Here is an 18,554-nt window from a genome sequence, read left to right as displayed (position 1 = left end):
TGGTCATATTTTGATAATAAAGCAAGGACCCATACCGTTTTCAGGGGGTTGATTTCTAGGTGCACAAAAAGAACTTTTAATGAAGAAAAAATATCGTACGAAATTTGCAAAATAAAAAATTAAATTAGGGGCTGCCCACCCTCTGGGATCTCGAAGAAGGTTGCATATATATTTGCAAATGTAGCAGATATATGAGAGAGGTCGCTTCAGAGGAACTACACCCAATATTTATCTTATATTGACGTTCTTAAAAGAACGACGATTCTTGTAACAACTGATAGATGCAAACAGTCGTTTTTTACTTATTTCTCATAAAATTACAGCATTATAAAATTTGAAAAATAGAATGTTAGTCACAAATTAAAGTCTAAATAGACATATCTACAAATAAAATTTAATTCTGTCTATGTATCAAATCTAAACACCCTATACATAATATATGTAAAAGTGTACAAGTCAAAACATACACATCGAAATTTAATTCTATATTTCGAAAGCAGTTAACACCACGTCAATTTCAACGCAGGGCGATACATCAATATAATAAACGCTCTTTCCTTTATCCAAATAAAACAATAGGCATAATCCCATTCATGTAAATATCCTGGAACTGGCCGAACAATATCGCACGCCGCTGTACCGTTTTGCCAATTATAGCCTCTGATTTATTACCTGAACAAAATCATTAATAGCGACTAGATTCGAAAATATTTCCCGGGCCAGAATTAATACATGGACCCAACAACTAAACGCCTATAAAGTCATAGGTAAATGAAAACGGCTATTTAAATTTCAGTATATCTTCACAATTGCATATGAAATAATTTATTTTCTGAATAAATATAAAAATGCGCCCGTCCAGATTTTCCTAATGGTCATTTGTTCGCGTAGTTATTAATTGAATAACGACTTAGCTATTTGCTATTTAGAGTAGATTTTATTAACGAATTTCTGACCGGCGACTCCACCAATTATTAAACTAAGACAAGTTTGGAGTCTCCAGGCAATTGACCACTCCGTAACTAATTTATGTGTTCCCAAATGGCTATCTAATTTACATTTTCTAGTATATAAACATTTTGTGAAGAAGTTTTGCCACTTGTAAAAGTTTGCTATCTCCTATAAATTTAGAGTAAAGCAGACATAGTGTTTTCGGCATTAAATGCTAATTTAGGATGTTCGGGAATATCGGTTTTATACATACAGGAGCGATTGTATGTACTATGTATAAAACTAATAAAAAAATAGTTATAGGGACATAGTTTCTAAAATGTCCAATGGTATTGTTAAGACCTCTTTAAATGTTATTCTCAAAAATGTTTTTTTTTATATCCTTGACCGTAATATGTTTAGATAATGTTCATCTAATTTCTCTTTTATGCTAATCCCTCCTCCAAAACATATGGGTAATATTTTCGAACACCCTGTAGGTATTTCAGTACATTTGGGGGTATGATTTTATTGTTTTGTTTGAAATCCACAGCAAATAGCAAAATTTCACGAGGACAAACAAAATTTAAAATGCAATGGGTGTACAAACAAAATTGTTATTGGTGTTATAGCATGTCTAGTTTGTTTTAAAGTGATATGAAAGTTACAAAATGGAGTTTTGTGATACCGCATTTAGCGGGCTAGGTATTTCAGTAGGTATAAATAATGTTTCTTATAAACGTTTTAAATCGTTTTATTTTGATCCCAAGAGTATGTGGTTGAATGACATCTTGTGCACTTTCTGATAATAATTGTATTCAGAAAATGTTGTTTTCGGAATAGTTTCTTAATAAAATGCTAATAGTTTTTTGTCAGTTTTTCATTATAATATGTTTTCAACTTACTTTTTTAGTTTGATACAATTGTCGAGTAGAAAAAGTCGGCTTTGTTTTTAAAAAACTCTGAATTTTACAGGTTACATATTTCAAATCATCAACTTCTTCGAATTTACAAATTAACGTTGATATTATCAATCGCTGGCTGGAATGGTTACTACCTATTAATTACTCCAAATACTGTGTGGTGCATATTATGATCAAAAAGAACCCTAAATTAAATACATAATATACAATTGAAGGTCATAATCCAAATACTGTATACAACTATCTTGGTGTTACCATAACAAAGTGGTTTTACATGAAGTACCCATGTACTCAAAATTATCAGAAAATGTGTCCAGTTAGTTTATATGAATCTCAGATCTTTGCTAGATCATAAAATAGTTAATTTTCTCAAGATTTGTAATACATATGCATCCGTATCTCGAGTTTGCTGTAACTGTACGGTCTCCTGTTCTAAAGTAAGACATTCTACAATTAGAATGTATTCAGAGACGTGAACTTAAGCATCTTCCTTACGAAACAAGTCTTGTACACCTAAAACTGCAGTCCCTGGAAGATAGAAGAGTACGAGGTGACCTTACAACGAGGTAGGTATAGAGTTTTCCATGAAAAGTCTACTGTAAGATTTAAGACTACGAGATTATGGTTTAAAATTAAAAAAGGAATATTTTCACGCCCGTACAAGACAGTATTTCTTGCCGATTTGTGTGTTTGAATATCAATCAATTCTTTCAAATTTCAACTTGATCATTACCTAAATTTGACCCAAACGTAACTTTATTTTCAATAATTATTATTTTTGTTTTACATGTTTCATTTTGTTAAATTTTATTTATTAGGATTAATTGTTTTATAGTGAGATGCTAACCCCTTCTGCAATTTCTTTGACAGTCAAGCAGCGATTTGCAAGCACCACATCTTTAACTTTCTGAACGGGTGAGTCATCATTTGAAGTCGAAGGCCTTCCTGGTCGAGGAAATTGACTGACGAGCACTTTTAAATCGTGAAAACCATTTATAACATTGCATACGACAAAGAGCGTCATCTCCGTAACCTTGTTTCAAAAGATGATATGTTTCCGTGAAAGTTTTCCCTAGTTGCACGCAAAATTTTACATTGCATCGTTGTTCCACATTCGCACATTTCAAAAATCAAAATTCAAAATCGTCACTGACAGTTATTACACATGTTGTACTTAATAAACAATATCGCAAAAACAAAATGAGATGTCAACAATCCAAGAACATGTGGTTACAGGGGATGTTATGCGCAACGCAATGCCCAACCACATATCACTAAATAACTCCATTAGCGCGTAATTGAAAAAGTTCGGTTATTTTCTGAACAGACCTCGTATATAATTACGAAATGGTAGAAACTAATGAACGTAATAATAACCGCGTTACAGTAATATACCAATATATCTTTAATTATTACTTCTTAATTCTTCTTCTTATTTATATCCATGAGATGCAGTTTTTCGTGCACCTACTTAAATTTTGCTTCATTTACGCTATCTCGTAAAACGCCAATATTTCACCACTCCACTTTAATACAGAGAATGTAATGTAAGAAATGACAAATTGAGTCTACTTTCGCGGACCTCTCAGAGTAATTGGTTTACATGCGTGTTGCTGCTCAAGTCGGATAAGGTACAACGTCTAAAAATACCGGAAACGTACGTTACATCGTGTAGTGTAGTTACAATGATTTATTAATTTCGGAATAGACAAGATAAATGGTATTAAGTTTGTATCTAGTTTAACCGCTTAGATGCCTTGATAAATAATAATTGACGTTATCGAGGTTTATATGTACAGCGCGTATATTACAGTGTCCTAACTTCACTACTGAGTTGGAAGAAATTGGTACCCTTTGGAACTATGATATCCTCTTGGGATATCAAGTAATGGACGAGAAAGTACGTATCATCTGCGATCAGTTGTGAAAGGAAATTGATATATTAACAGAAATATTGGACAAGCTTAGTACGATACCTAGGAAAATGGAAAAAGAATATCTGGCAACAACCTATTTTCTCTATACGTACCTATAATAATATCTACTATCTACTATCTTCCACCATACATCAAGGAAGATAGAGGTGAAGCATTACCAATGAGATGTGTTCCAAGGTTCAGCTGTAGGTGTATATTTCCTGTTAATAACAGGATGTTCCACCTAAGAAGGATTCTTCTGTAACTCTGTAACTGTATAATAAGGCTAGATAGTGTCTAAACCGTAAGAGTTAGAAACCTGCAGTTTTCACAGCTCGCTTTGGCATGAATTACTCTATCTTGTCATCTGTGAGCAAAACGTGTACGTTATTCAGACTCGGAAATACTGAGACCTATATTTAATAATCTTACGAGTTAAATTTTTTTTCAAATGGAATGACCCATATTAATTGTCATGTCATACAACATCGATACTTAAGATTTTACAAAACTACAGCACGGCACATCCTTATCACATCCAATTACACTAAGAGTTACAGTAGAAGTAGACTTTCAGCGGAGACAGGAGTTTTGTCAGTGAGCACTTGAGATGTTGAATTAAGATGATGATTTTTTAAATGGGCCATGTTCTTCGATGATGATACTTTTCATAAAAATGATTTCGTTAATAGTCATAAGTGACATTATTATGCCACAGTAAATTCTCACCAATTCCAGACAATTCATAGCCGACTATGGTTTTTGAACGTGAGGGAACCCATGTCATCGGACCATTCTTTTTTAACCAGCATCTAACTGGAACAGTTTGTTTAAACTTTTTGACAAACTAGAAGATTTATTAGGCGACATTCCTTTAGCTAAGCTTCGAAGAATGTGGATGCAACATGATGGTGCTCCACCTCACAATACTGCTGCGGTTCATCAGTTTTTACACGAAACTTTCCCCAACAGATGGAAAGGGCGCGGGGGACCAGTGAGTTGGCCTTCAAGGTTTCCAGATATGGCAAATTGCGACTTCTTTTTATGATTTATAAAAAACAAAGATTACGTTACACCACCAACTATACCGCGGAAGATATGTGGCAGTGCATTACAGTAGCATTTCAAGAAATTACGCCAGACATGCTGACCAATGTTGAACAGTCTTTTAATAACCGAATTCGTTTGTGTATTAATCAAAATGAAGGACATTTCGAGCAATTGATGCAAATCAGCGGTCTAAGTATTCTTGTTGTTGTGTCCTGAGTTTCAGTTTGATTCGTTTTGCGTTTTGTTTTAGTTGTTGTTAGTGGTTTACTTTTGTTTGTCAAACCACTTTTTAAACATGCCAATAAATATTGACACTGTTAATTCCAGGTCTGATAAAATGTNTATTTGTGGAAGGGCGAAATGGGCGTTGACTATTAGACGCCTTCATTATAGCCAACCTTTTCTATCACATGGATTTCTATGGCTTACTTTATCGCTCTCACGTAACTTATGATAGACCATCGGTACTTTCCTACACTGTATTAACAGAAATATTGGACAAGCTTAGTACGATACCTAGGAAAATGGAAAAAGAATATCTGGCAACAACCTATTTTCCCTATATGTATAATAATATCTACTATCTACTATCTTCCACCATACATCAAGGAAGATATAGGTCAACCTTTACCAATGAGATATAATAAGGCTAGATAGTGTCTAAACCATAAGAGTTAGAAACCTGCAGTTTTCACAGTTCGCTTTGGCATAAATTACTCTATCTTGTCATCTGTGAACAAAACGTGTACGTTATTCAAACTCGGAAATACTGAGACCTACATTTAATAATCTTACGAGTTGAATTTTTTTTTTTTTCAAATGGAATGACCCATATTAATTGTCATGTATTAGTACAACATCGATACTTAAGATTTTACAAAAGTACAGCACGGCACATCCTTATCGCATCCAATTACACTAAGAGTTACTGTAGAGTAGACTTTCAGGGGAGACTGGAGTTTTGTCAGTGGGCACTTGAGATGTTAAATTAAGATGATGGGTCATGTTCTCCAATGAGGATACTTTTCATAAAAATGGTTTCGTTAATAGTCATAATTGACATTATTATGCCATAGTAAATTTTCACCAATTCCAGACAATTCATAGCCAACCATGGTGTTTGAATGTGAAGGGTGCAATTTTGGGAACCTATGTCATCGGACCATTCTTTTTTGACCAGCTAAAAGATTTGTTAGGCGACATTGCTTTAGCTACACTTCGAAGAATGTGGATGCAACATGATGGTGCTCCACCTCACAATACCGCTGCGGTTCGTCAGTTTTTACACGAAACTTTCCCAGATGGAAAGGGCGCAGGGGACCAGTGAGTTGGCCTTCAAGGTGTTCAGATATGACAAATTGCGACTTCTTTTTATGGTGATTTATAAAAAGCAAAGTTTACGTTACACCACCAACTACCGCGGAAAATATGTGGCAGCGCATTACAGTAGCATTTCAAGAAATTACGCAGACATGCTGACCAATGTTAACAGTCTTTTAATAACCGAATTCGTTTGTGTATTAATCAAAATGAAGGACATTTCGAGCAATTGATGCAAATCAGCGGTCTAAGTATTCTTGTTGTTGTGTCCTGAGTTTCAGTTTGATTCGTTTTGCGTTTTGTTTTATTTGTTGTTAGTGGTTTACTTTTGTTTGTCAAACCACTTTTTAAACATGCCAATAAATATTGACACTGTTAATTCCAGGTCTGATAAAATGTGAGAAAAAAGTGGTTTTGCAAAGCCTTCTTGATGCTGTTACATAGCTACTTTTACGAATTTTAGGAAAGAAAACTGTTAAAGATAAGTATTGACAACCTTATATCAGTCGAAAGGACATTCAGTTTTGCATTCACCCATGATAATTAATGTGGGTCATTCCATTAAAAAAAAAGTTTTTCAACTCGTAAGATTATTAAATATAGGTCTCAGTACTTCCGAGTCTGAATAACGTACACGTTTTGCTCACAGATGACAAAATAGAGTAATATTTATTTATTTATTAAAGAAACAAACAGGTCGTAACCTAATTACATGTTTCTTATTTTAGTTTTAGCTTTTTAATTTTTGACTTAATATTAGTATTAATATAATATGCGTGTGTGTGCGACTGTGAGTCTGACTATACTACGTATTTGTATGTGTATTGCACAAGCATGTATGACTGTTGTGTATGTATATGTAAGTTATACTGTTTTTTACATTGTTTTAATAACACTTTATAATTTATTTATATTATTGCTTTTAATATGTGTAAGTTGCTTGACTTTCTGAGGGGTAGGCTAATTATCAGTTATCTGTGTCTAGTCCTTTTGTGTATAGGTTGTATATTGTCTTATAACTATGCACAATAAATATTTTAACCTTTTTACCTTTTTTATTTCACTAAATGTTATGCCATATACTTATATAATTGATTTTATAACAGAATTACTTAATATATGAGACCAAGAAGTTCCACAACTCACATCCTACAAAAACAGTAACTTGTAAATACAAATCCTAAATTGTATTTCAGTAACATCAAAAATTCCTTTCGAAATTTGCTGTTGATACTTATTAAAGATAATACAGATACGATTTAGCAAATTATTGCTTTTTGTTATATGAAAAATGATATCTTTAGGACGTTAGGACGATCAGGAACACTAAGATTTATTTGAGACAACAAGTAGGGACTATCTAATATATTATTAAGCAATTTGTACAAAAACATCAATAATTGATGGTGGTACCTCCTGTATTCCAGTTTGACAATATTGTATTCAGTGCGATAGAAATTGTACGAAACAAAGTCGGGATTTCTGTTGTATTTTTTGTAGAATAAATATTTTATAAACTTATTTTGTACAGTTTCAATTAAACTATGTAATTTTTTAATGTCAGGATTCTAAATTCGTGAACCAAACTCAAGCTAACTGCGAACTAATGAATTAAATAAGAATACGATAGATCTGATATTTCTAAAATCATAAGTCGTTCTTTTAACAAATCCTAATACTTTATAAGCCTCTGCACATATAGTCTTAATATGACTCCCAAAATATAAGTCGGACTGAAATAGTATCCCTAAATCTATTATTTCATAATTCCTAGTAAGAGGAGTATAATTCATCTTATACGTAAAATATTCAGGTGTTTTTAATTTACAATAAGTCATTACATAACATTTTCCTAAATTAAAATATAATTTATTTTTAATTGGCCAGTCATATATCGCATCTATGTCATTTTCTAATTGTAAATGATCATCAAAAGTAGTTATCCCCCTAAATAGTTTAAAGTTAACATCGTATAACAAACTCTGTGACACAACATTATCAGGTAAATCATTAATGAAAATAATAAATAATAGGGACCCCAAATTAGAACCTTGGGGCAGACCATGCCAAAAAGTAATTTGAAGCCTAACCCTGATACATTACACACTGATTCCTATTTTTTAAATAAGAGCTGAAAAAATTGAGAAGGTGATCACTCATACCATGCAGAAATAACTTTGGTAACAAAATATCATGATTCACCTTGTCGAAAGCTTTGGCAAAATCTGTGTGTATACCACATCCACTTGAAAACCATCTTTAAAGGCATTCCAAGCCTTCTGCACAAATATATGCCAAAACCAACTGTGAAAACTGCAGGTTTCTAACTCTTATGGTTTAGATGCCTATCTAGCATAATTTAGAGAGCTCAAATAGTGATTTTTTTTCAAAAACAACTGGTTACTCGAAAACGGTATGTTTTAAACACCATGTACATTTAATAAACTCTACCTAATATTAACCAAGGAATTTAAAAACGCAATAATATACAGGGTGTTCCATTTAAAATAACAAAGTTATGTGGCGCTCACGAGAAATGGGACACCCTGTAAAGCTAAAAATATTTTCTTTACATAGGCCATATGATTCCAGACAACTTTTATTAAAACCATTTTTTTATAAATTTTACAGTTGCAGAGTTACAGAAGAATCCCTCTTAGGTGGAATGCCCTGTATATGCGACATGGGAACAAGTTGGTATGAGATTAAAGGACAATACGTCTTACATAAATAATACGAGAAAAGAAATATTAGCAATTACGGAGCAGAGGGCTGATGCAAGACATACAATAGATCCAAAATTCTGATAAGAGAACCAATGAACGTCCAGAAAAATCTAAATAATTTTGACAAGGGCCTAGGACTGTAATACCTGGAACTGGAACCGATTTAATAAGTGGATGGAAATAACAAATAAAAAGAAGTAAGAAGGTAGTACCATAGGATTATTGTGTGTAGATAAAAGATTTGTCTGATTGTAATTTTTGTTTAAATAAAATACATATAAGATAGAGATAAATCAGTATTTAGACTAATTTTTAAATGGTATGATATTCATATAAAAGTTTGTAATACTTATTCCAGTCATATTAATTGTTATTCTGCTGACAATTTCGTATTCTCCGATTACGATATGGTCTTAATCCATTTTAGGTAAATGGCTTTTAATTGTTCCAGGTTCACATTCCTGGATATTCGTTCAATCTTACTAGATTTCTAGTTAATAAAAGAGCTATGACATGCTAAATTATTCCTTAATTGTGTCATCTATTAACGAAGCGTTCAATTAAAATCTCATATCACTGTGCCTTTCTCCTTTTATTTACTAAAGGCAGACAGAGAGGAGCTGCTTGAATAAGAAATAGTTTTTTGTAATAACAACCTCTGTAGTCAACTACGTCACAAGTTGTTAACAATGGCGTACGGTTTGAATTAAACACTCGGTTATAGTTTATTATTTTCTGTAACATTCTCGCTCTACGCCACTGTCCATCTCTATTATTCCGAAGCATAAGGGTCCGTGTTAGCCGCCCATTTAACTTCGGCATGCGAGACTCCAGGGGATGCGTCCACCCCACACCCTGTAGAAAACAAGTGACGTACGACGTGACGAGTGCTGTGCGGTCATTACGGCGGTCAGTCGTTCCTCCCTCTGGATCCCGGCCCTCCTTATATGCATCTATCATAGACTTCTTCCTGGCTCGGGCCCTAATAGGGCTGGGGTGGACTGTTCTACTGTTCTCTTTGGAGTTTCGCGCTGGCCTGCCACTAGAACTGGAAAGTACAAACGAATTGCTGTACATGCACTTTAAGGGTTTTTGATGTTATGTTCCTTTTTTAATGTTCTTACTCGGCGTAATCCTTGTTATAGGTGAAGGAGGAACAAAATATTAACACCCGCATTTTCGTGAGTTTTTAATTGAATTCCGTTATTTTTTTAGTAAAAATATTTTTTTAACAAAAAAAAAGGAAAAAAGAAAAACGTATGTAAGAATTGTATAACAAAAATAAAAAAATTGTTCTGCCACCGTTGATACTACAAAAAAATAATTAATTATTTCTTCATACACTCATAAATATTTTATGTAAAATAACACACTATCCGGAGTGGATTTCGTTATATTATTTGTTGCCTATCATTCAGGGGTATCCTTACATCTAAACAAAAATGAAAATTAGTCAGAATTAAATAAAATGTCTGTTCATTTGACAGATTTTGTCAGAGCCCTTCGAAATATTGAATTATTTAAGATTCTGCTAATTTTTTGTACAGGTAAGTCCTGTGGTTTGTTATTTATACTTGGCAAATATTTGATGCGAGAGAAAGCATGATTTATTTGGAATAGGTAGCGATATTTTAGTGCACTATGTTTTCACCACCAAGAACGNAAATTATTGCTTTTTGTTATATGAAAAGTGATATCTTTAGGACGTACTCGGTGATCAGGAACACTAAGATTTATTTGAGAAAACAAGTAGGGACTATCTAATATATTATTAAGTAATTTGTACAAAAACATCAACTGATGGTGGTACCTCCTGTATTCCAGTTTGACAATATTGAATTCAGTGCGATAGAAATTGTACGAAACAAAGTCGGGATTTCTGTATTTTTTGTAGAATAAATATTTTATAAACTTATTTTGTACAGTTTCAATTAAACTATGTAATTTTTTAATGTCAGGATTCTAAATTCGTGAACCAAATTCAAGCTAACTGCGAACTAATGAATTAAATAAGAATACAATCTCATATTTCTAAAATCATAAGTCGTTCTTTTAACAAATCCTAATACTTTATAAGCCTCTGCACATATAGCCTTAATATGACTCCCAAAATATAAGTCGGGCTGAAATAGTATCCCTAAATCTATTATTTCATAATTCCTAGTAAGAGGAGTATCATTCATCTTAAATATCGTAAAATATTCAGGTGTTTTCAATTTACAATAAGTCATTACACTACATTTGCCTAAATTAAAATATAATTTATTTTTAATTGACCAGTCATATATCGCATCTATGTCATTTTGTAATTGTAAATGATCATCAAAAGTGGTTAGTCCCCTAAATAGTTTAAAGTTATCAGCATATAACAAACTCTGTGACACAACATTATCAGGTAAATCATTAATGAAAATAATAAATAATAGGGACCCCAAATTAGAACCTTGGGGCACCCCAGACCTTGCCAAAAAGTAATTTGGAGCCTAAACCCCGATACATTACACACTGATTCCTATTTTTTAAATAAGAGCTGAAAAAATTGAGAAGGTGATCACTCATACCATGCAGAAATAACTTTGATAACAAAATATCATTATTCACCTTGTCGAAAGTTTTGGCAAAATCTGTGTATACCACATCCACTTGAAAACCATCTTCAAAGGCATTCCAAGCCTTCTGCACAAATATATGCCAAAACCAACTGTGAAAACTGCAGGTTTCTAACTCTTATGGTTTAGATGCCTATCTAGCATAATTTAGAGAGCTCAAATAGTGATTTTTTTCAAAAACAACTAGNCTCACCAAAATTTCGTGACTTAATGTCGAGCCGTTTGGATGTTACGCATTAAAAATTGTTCCCGAGGTTACCCCTTTAGGAGAGCGTAGCTCCCTTAGGAGCCGCCACTGACAAAATTGTATTAAAGTTTTCGTCATTTTTCGACTTGTACAAGCTCAGAAATTTTGAATACTTATTTCAGTTACACATTGTATATAAAAAGAAAAGTTTTAATTTGTAACTTATATTTATTATGTTTAAATTTAACAGTTTTTTAAGAAAGGTAAAACTTGAGAAATAATTAATTAAATAGTCTATATTTGTTATAAAATAGGTTAATAAAATAAAATATAATTTGACTTCTAGAAAAATCAAAATTAAACATAATATGACATATTTTTAGAAAAAATTATTATGTTTTAGCCTTGCAAGACCTGGAGATGAGGTGTAGGTAAAGTTTGACCTCGAAACCGGTAGTGTTTTAAAAATAAAAGGATTGTAAGAAAATTGGACCTTTTCTTATTTCTAAAATAAATTAGCTAGCATTTTGTGAGAACTATTTTACATTAAATAATTACTTCATTAGATATAGTCCAACCAAATTACACTTAGAGAAAAAAAAATTGTTACCTGAACTTTTATAAGTGGAAATGGTAAAGGGGCTTATAATAAACGTAAAAAAAATAAATGCGTGAGCAGGGGCGTTTGTTATTTATACTTGGCAAATATTTGATGCGAGAGAAAGCATGATTTATTTGGAATAGGTAGCGATATTTTAGTGCACTATGTTTTCACCACCAAGAACGGCAGTGACAACATTTTTAACATTAAGGCGATGTTTCGCATCGGATTAGCTATGTCCTGTACAAATTCAGTGTCGTGCAACTCTCTCGGTTTCAAAAATACAATACCTATGTTTTCAGCCACAAAACACTTTTTTTAAAAAAAAAACAATTTTAAAGACCAAATACAAACCAACTAGCAATGGTTAGGTATAAGATAGATGGCGCTAGTTCTGAATTTTTAAAAAACATTGGTAAAAAAATTAATAAAATAAAAACATTTGTCCTGAAATAGTTAAATTTAATAATACCTGTTTGCAATGTTGTTTTGTATTTGGTCTTTAAAATTTGTTTTTAAAAAAGTGAAATTTATCTTGTTGACAAAATCCTAATATGTTTTGGATAGTAATATGGTTGAATTTTCCTGTAATTGTGAAATGTAAGTATTGTATATAAAAAAATATTTAATTTGTAACTTATATTTAAAAAACATTGGTAAAAAATTAGTAAAATAAAAACTTCACTCATTTGTCCTGAAATAGTTAGATTTAATAATACCTGTTTGTAATGTTGTTTTGTATTTGGTCTTTAAAGTTTGTTTTTTAAAAAAAGTGAAATTTATCTTGTTGGACAAAATCCTAATATGTTTTGGATAGTAATATGGTTGAATTTTCCTGTAATTGTGAAATGTAAGTATTGTATACAAGGTGTAACTGAAATAAGTATTCAAAATTTCTGAGCTTGTAAAACATGACGAAAACTTTAGTACAATTTTTGTCAGCTACGCTCTTCTAAAGGGGTAACCTCGGAAACAGTTTTTAATGCGTAACATCCAAACGGCTCGACATTAAGTCACGAAATTTTGGTGAGATATTAACAGAAACAGACAGTTAACAGAAAGTGCCGTTTTATAGTAAATAAAAATATCAAATAATTTAAAAATGCGACAGTATACATTTTCTGAGTATGTAGATATGTGGGCCGAAGAAAATCCTAATGCTCGGAAGGTAGGTAACCCATTATCAGCATTCATTTAAAATAATTGTTTGGACTGCCACATTAGGAAATAATCTATTTGGATATCACATCATGCCTGGAAATTTAACCGGAGCAATGTACCATCAATTTTTGTCTACTAGATTGTATTAATTTTTAGNAAAAAAAAAGGAAAAAAGAAAAACGTATGTAAGAATTGTATAACAAAAATAAAAAAATTGTTCTGCCACCGTTGATACTACAAAAAAATAATTAATTATTTCTTCATACACTCATAAATATTTTATGTAAAATAACACACTATCCGGAGTGGATTTCGTTATATTATTTGTTGCCTATCATTCAGGGGTATCCTTACATCTAAACAAAAATGAAAATTAGTCAGAATTAAATAAAATGTCTGTTCATTTGACAGATTTTGTCAGAGCCCTTCGAAATATTGAATTATTTAAGATTCTGCTAATTTTTTGTACAGGTAAGTCCTGTGGTTTGTTATTTATACTTGGCAAATATTTGATGCGAGAGAAAGCATGATTTATTTGGAATAGGTAGCGATATTTTAGTGCACTATGTTTTCACCACCAAGAACGGCAGTGACAACATTTTTAACATTAAGGCGATGTTTCGCATCGTATTAGCTATGTCCTGTACAAATTCAGTGTCGTGCAACTCTCTCGGTTTCAAAAATACAATACCTATGTATGTTTTCAGCCACAAAACACTTAAAAAAAAAACAATTTTAAAGACAAAATACAAACCAACTAGCAAAGGTTAGGTATAAGATAGATGGCGCTGGTTCTGAATTTTTAAAAAACATTGGTAAAAAAATTAATAAAATAAAAACATTTGTCCTGAAATAGTTAAATTTAATAATACCTGTTTGTAATGTTGTTTTGTATTTGGTCTTTAAAATTTGTTTTTAAAAAAGTGAAATTTATCTAGTTGGACAAAATCCTAATATGTTTTGGATAGTAATATGGTTGAATTTTCCTGTAATTGTGAAATGTAAGTATTGTATATATAAAAAAAAGTTTTAATTTGGAACTTATATTTATTATGTTTATATTTAACAGTTTTTTAAGAAAGGTAAAACTTGAGAAATAATTAATTAAATAGTCTATATTTGTTATAAAATACGTTAGTAAAATAAAATATAATTTGACTTCTAGAAAAATCAAAATTAAACATAATATGACATATTTTTAGAAAAAATTATTATGGTTTAGCCTTGTAAGACCTGGAGATGAGGTGTAGGTAGGTAAAGTTTGACCAGAGAACACTATACCAACGAGAAGCGACAGAATCGGCGGTTCTTTTGATGTTTTGTGGTCACGCTAGAGTCGACCGATTTGACATAAACACAATCGTTTACACTGAGAGAAGTTACACTTTTGAATAGATGTACACTGAACGAACTGCATCAGTATCAAACATTGTTCATATAATACAAGGATAACTGTGGTAAAATGTAGACAAATTAGGTATAATATATAAAAAAAATAAAACAAGATGTTTTACAACTAATATTTTTATTAAACAGATATAATATTTTTCTGCAATATTTGAAATAGTTTTTTAAAAATAGGTACCTGACAATGCAATAACTTCTTTGGGACAATCTTCCACAATTTTTGCCTCTAGCTCTTCTTGCCCATTTCTAAGTTGAGGAAACTGTATAGGTATTCCGTTTGGCAATAAGGTTATTCTTACATTCCCTTTACCAATATATTTGGTTTCGAAATGGTGTTCACAAAGCCTATAATTCTTATATACATCCACAATCCTAGGCAATAAATCGAGTCTATTGCAAGTTTCTATCCACACTCGAGCACTGCAAACAAAAATAAAAATTCTCCTAAAGATATTCTCTATACTTATGCAATACCATATTACAAGAAAACATACCACATTATTTTAAAAATCAAAATACTTTTTTCTGATTTACAGTTTATAGGTAGGTACTTAAAATAATAATAATAATAATTACCTTTCTAATCCTTACGTAATCTCAAAAGGGTTAATCCTTCACCAGTTTTGGATGAACAATCGCGAAAACCACAATAATAACCATGCATTTTATTGATTTCAAGTTGATTCTAATTGTAGATGGAAACGAAATACAATACAAATAAATCCACTATCAATTAACATTATACAACACAACTGTCCACCGCCAAAAAACTATTACTCGTTTCTTCTATTTATATTTGGCGGCTCTGACAGCTACTGACAACTGACAACAACACAACCCAATTCGCGCATGCGCATACGAAAACTGTTAACGCAGAAAGCCTTGCTATCGCTTCTCGTTGATATAGTTTTCTCTGGTTTGACCTCGAAACCGGTAGTGTTTTAAAAATAAAAGGATTGTAAGAAAATTGGACCTTTTCTTATTTCTAAAATAAGTTAGCTAGCATTTTGTGAGAACTATTTTACATTAAATAATTACTTCATTAGATAAAGACAATGACAAGTATGTCTTAAAGTGTCATTATTATTTTAGGAACTAGTATAGTAGGACTCTGATTAGAGGTGTACTAGAGAATACTTAATTAAATTTTTGTTAAGGTTCTAAACAAGCAAAAACTTCAAGAATGCCTTTTTTCATATCTTTCACTGATGTTTGGTCCATTTGTCCTATTGTAAATTCAATCCGCGAGCATACTGTATTGTATGCTCGCGGATTGTTGTATGTACTATACTAGGGTAGGTGCACTAGTAATTTCAATTGTATAGTAATTTATTTATTTAGTTACTTACGCCACACAACTGTATAACTACGAATGACGGAAAGAAAATTACAAATTTTAAGGTAAAAATTCAAAAACTAATATCTGACAATAATAAGGTAAAAAATAATAAATACGATACAAATATATGTATAAACACAAACAAATNCGCATTTTTCTCGGAAATTTTGAGGTTATCTTCAAAAGTGCCCTCTACAAGAGTTGTAGATTTTTTCATGATCTATAACTTTTGTATGGGATACTTTCTTGTTTGATATCAACTTTCGCCAGAAATCTCAATGATACCATTTTTCACCCCTTTTCAACCCTCCAAATCAACCCTCCGCCGCCCCTGCTCACGCATTTATTTTTTTTACGTTTATTATAAGCCCCTTTACCATTTCCACTTATAAAAGTCCAGGTAACAAATTTTTTTTTTTCTCCAATAAATGAGTTATTTCGATCGGTCTAATAAAGACAATGACAAGTATGTCTTAAAGTGTCATTATTATTTTAGGAACTAGTATAGTAGGTACTCTGATTAGAGGTGTACTAGAGAATACTTTATTAAATTTTTGTTAAGGTTCTAAACAAGCAAAAACTTCAAGAATGCCTTTTTTCGTATCTTTCGCCGATGTTTGGTCCATTTGTCCTATTGTAAATTCAATCCGCGAGCATACTGTATTGTATGCTCGCGGATTGTTGTATGTACTATACTAGGGTAGGTGCACCAGTAATTTTAATTGTATGTATAGTAATTTATTTGTTTAGTTACTTACTTACTTACACCACACAACTGTATAACTACGAATGACGGAAAGAGAATTACAAATTTTAAGGTAAAAATTCAAAAACTAATATCTGACAATAATAAGGTAAAAAATAGTAAATACGATACAAGTATATGTATAAACACAAACAAATATAATCTAGAAAAAAAAAATGGTTTTAAAATCTAACAGAAAACTTTACTTGGGAAATCAAATTAAGAATTAATATAACTGTTCCGTAAATTTTGGTAGTCAGGACGACAAGATTCTCGATTACCCATCGGTTTTTTTTGTAACGTTAAACATGGCCTCATGTATATTAAACTGCCCCTTTTATCCGTTCGGTGTTCTTTTTTGCATGACGGTACGCTTCCTGCGAGTGCATCCCCCCCCAGCGTGCCATTCGAAACGCTTACCAAGCGAATATCTAACGATAAACTTAATTGTTGGATAACAAATAGGTCCGGGTATTTAAAACAATCGGACTGTCCTTTATCTCCCTGCATATCACGTCCCCGGAGGGCAATGCCTGCACCCCCGCCTACCTTGTCCTTCCTCATTCTACATAAATAAAAGGCCCAGTGGCGTGGTCCGGACAGTGACAAAGCGTATAAAAAATGTACGGATCGTTTATTTCTATAGAGGAAGAATCGGCCTTATGGAGATTGATATCCATATCTGGATTCAACAGAAATCTAGTAGTTTTTTACTTATTTCATTGAAAAACAAGATTTATTAGATTGGCGAAAAAGCACATTCCTATAAATTTCTGCTAGTGTGTGGCACAGAACTTTTATAAAGGTATAAAATTCGTATTAAAATTAATGAAAGTTCGTCCTATTATTCAAGATTTTCAATCCTTAGATACCTAGAAAAAGTAATGGCGTAAATTCAATATTACACTATACATAACGATCTCTTGGAATATTTCACATGGTTTAATATGTGACGTATTTGCATTATATATATTGTTATGATAATGTGTGTGTACGAGAGTATATGTTAGCGCCAAAAAATTTTATTGTTGTGATATCAATTTGGTTTTGGTGTATTGGTGGTTCTATACCTTCGCCCTACCCAGCTCTAGACTCCTCTCAGTAGTCGGTTCTATTCACTATATGCTTTAGCAAGAAACCACACACAATCACAGCTATAAATACAAAAGGGTTATTAATAAATGAATTTATTATTGTTTTGTTATCTATATGTCAAAATTTGTCAATAAAAACTGTTAAACACAATAGTCAATATTTTGAAGTATTTCACACTATTTACAAAACCTTAAACAAGATGTTATATCGATACGACCGTTATAATTAAATTTCATGTATGACTGGTTGCATACATTAAGACATTGACATTTTATCTTATAACTTCTTGTTTAACAACTGGTTATTTTTTTCTAAGATTAATATTTAATTTTACAAAGATTGGCCAATTTTGATTATGTCTGATATAGTTAAATAAATTTGTTTAATATGAAATTAGTGACTTGCTAAACTTTTTATATACTAACTTCTTACTTTTGAAAATCTGTATCAAGCTATTTCGTATACGAATTTTACTTTTATTATAAAGGTACCTTTTATACGTATTATCGATAATGACTTGTCGACTGATTTCTCTCCTTTACTCT

The sequence above is a fragment of the Anoplophora glabripennis genome, unplaced genomic scaffold (assembly GCF_000390285.2).
Source record: "Anoplophora glabripennis isolate ALB-LARVAE unplaced genomic scaffold, Agla_2.0 scaffold425, whole genome shotgun sequence".
NCBI classification, from domain to species: Eukaryota; Metazoa; Arthropoda; class Insecta; order Coleoptera; family Cerambycidae; genus Anoplophora; species Anoplophora glabripennis.
The sequence above is the reverse complement of the archived record's forward strand: the minus strand, read 5'-3'. Positions refer to the sequence as shown.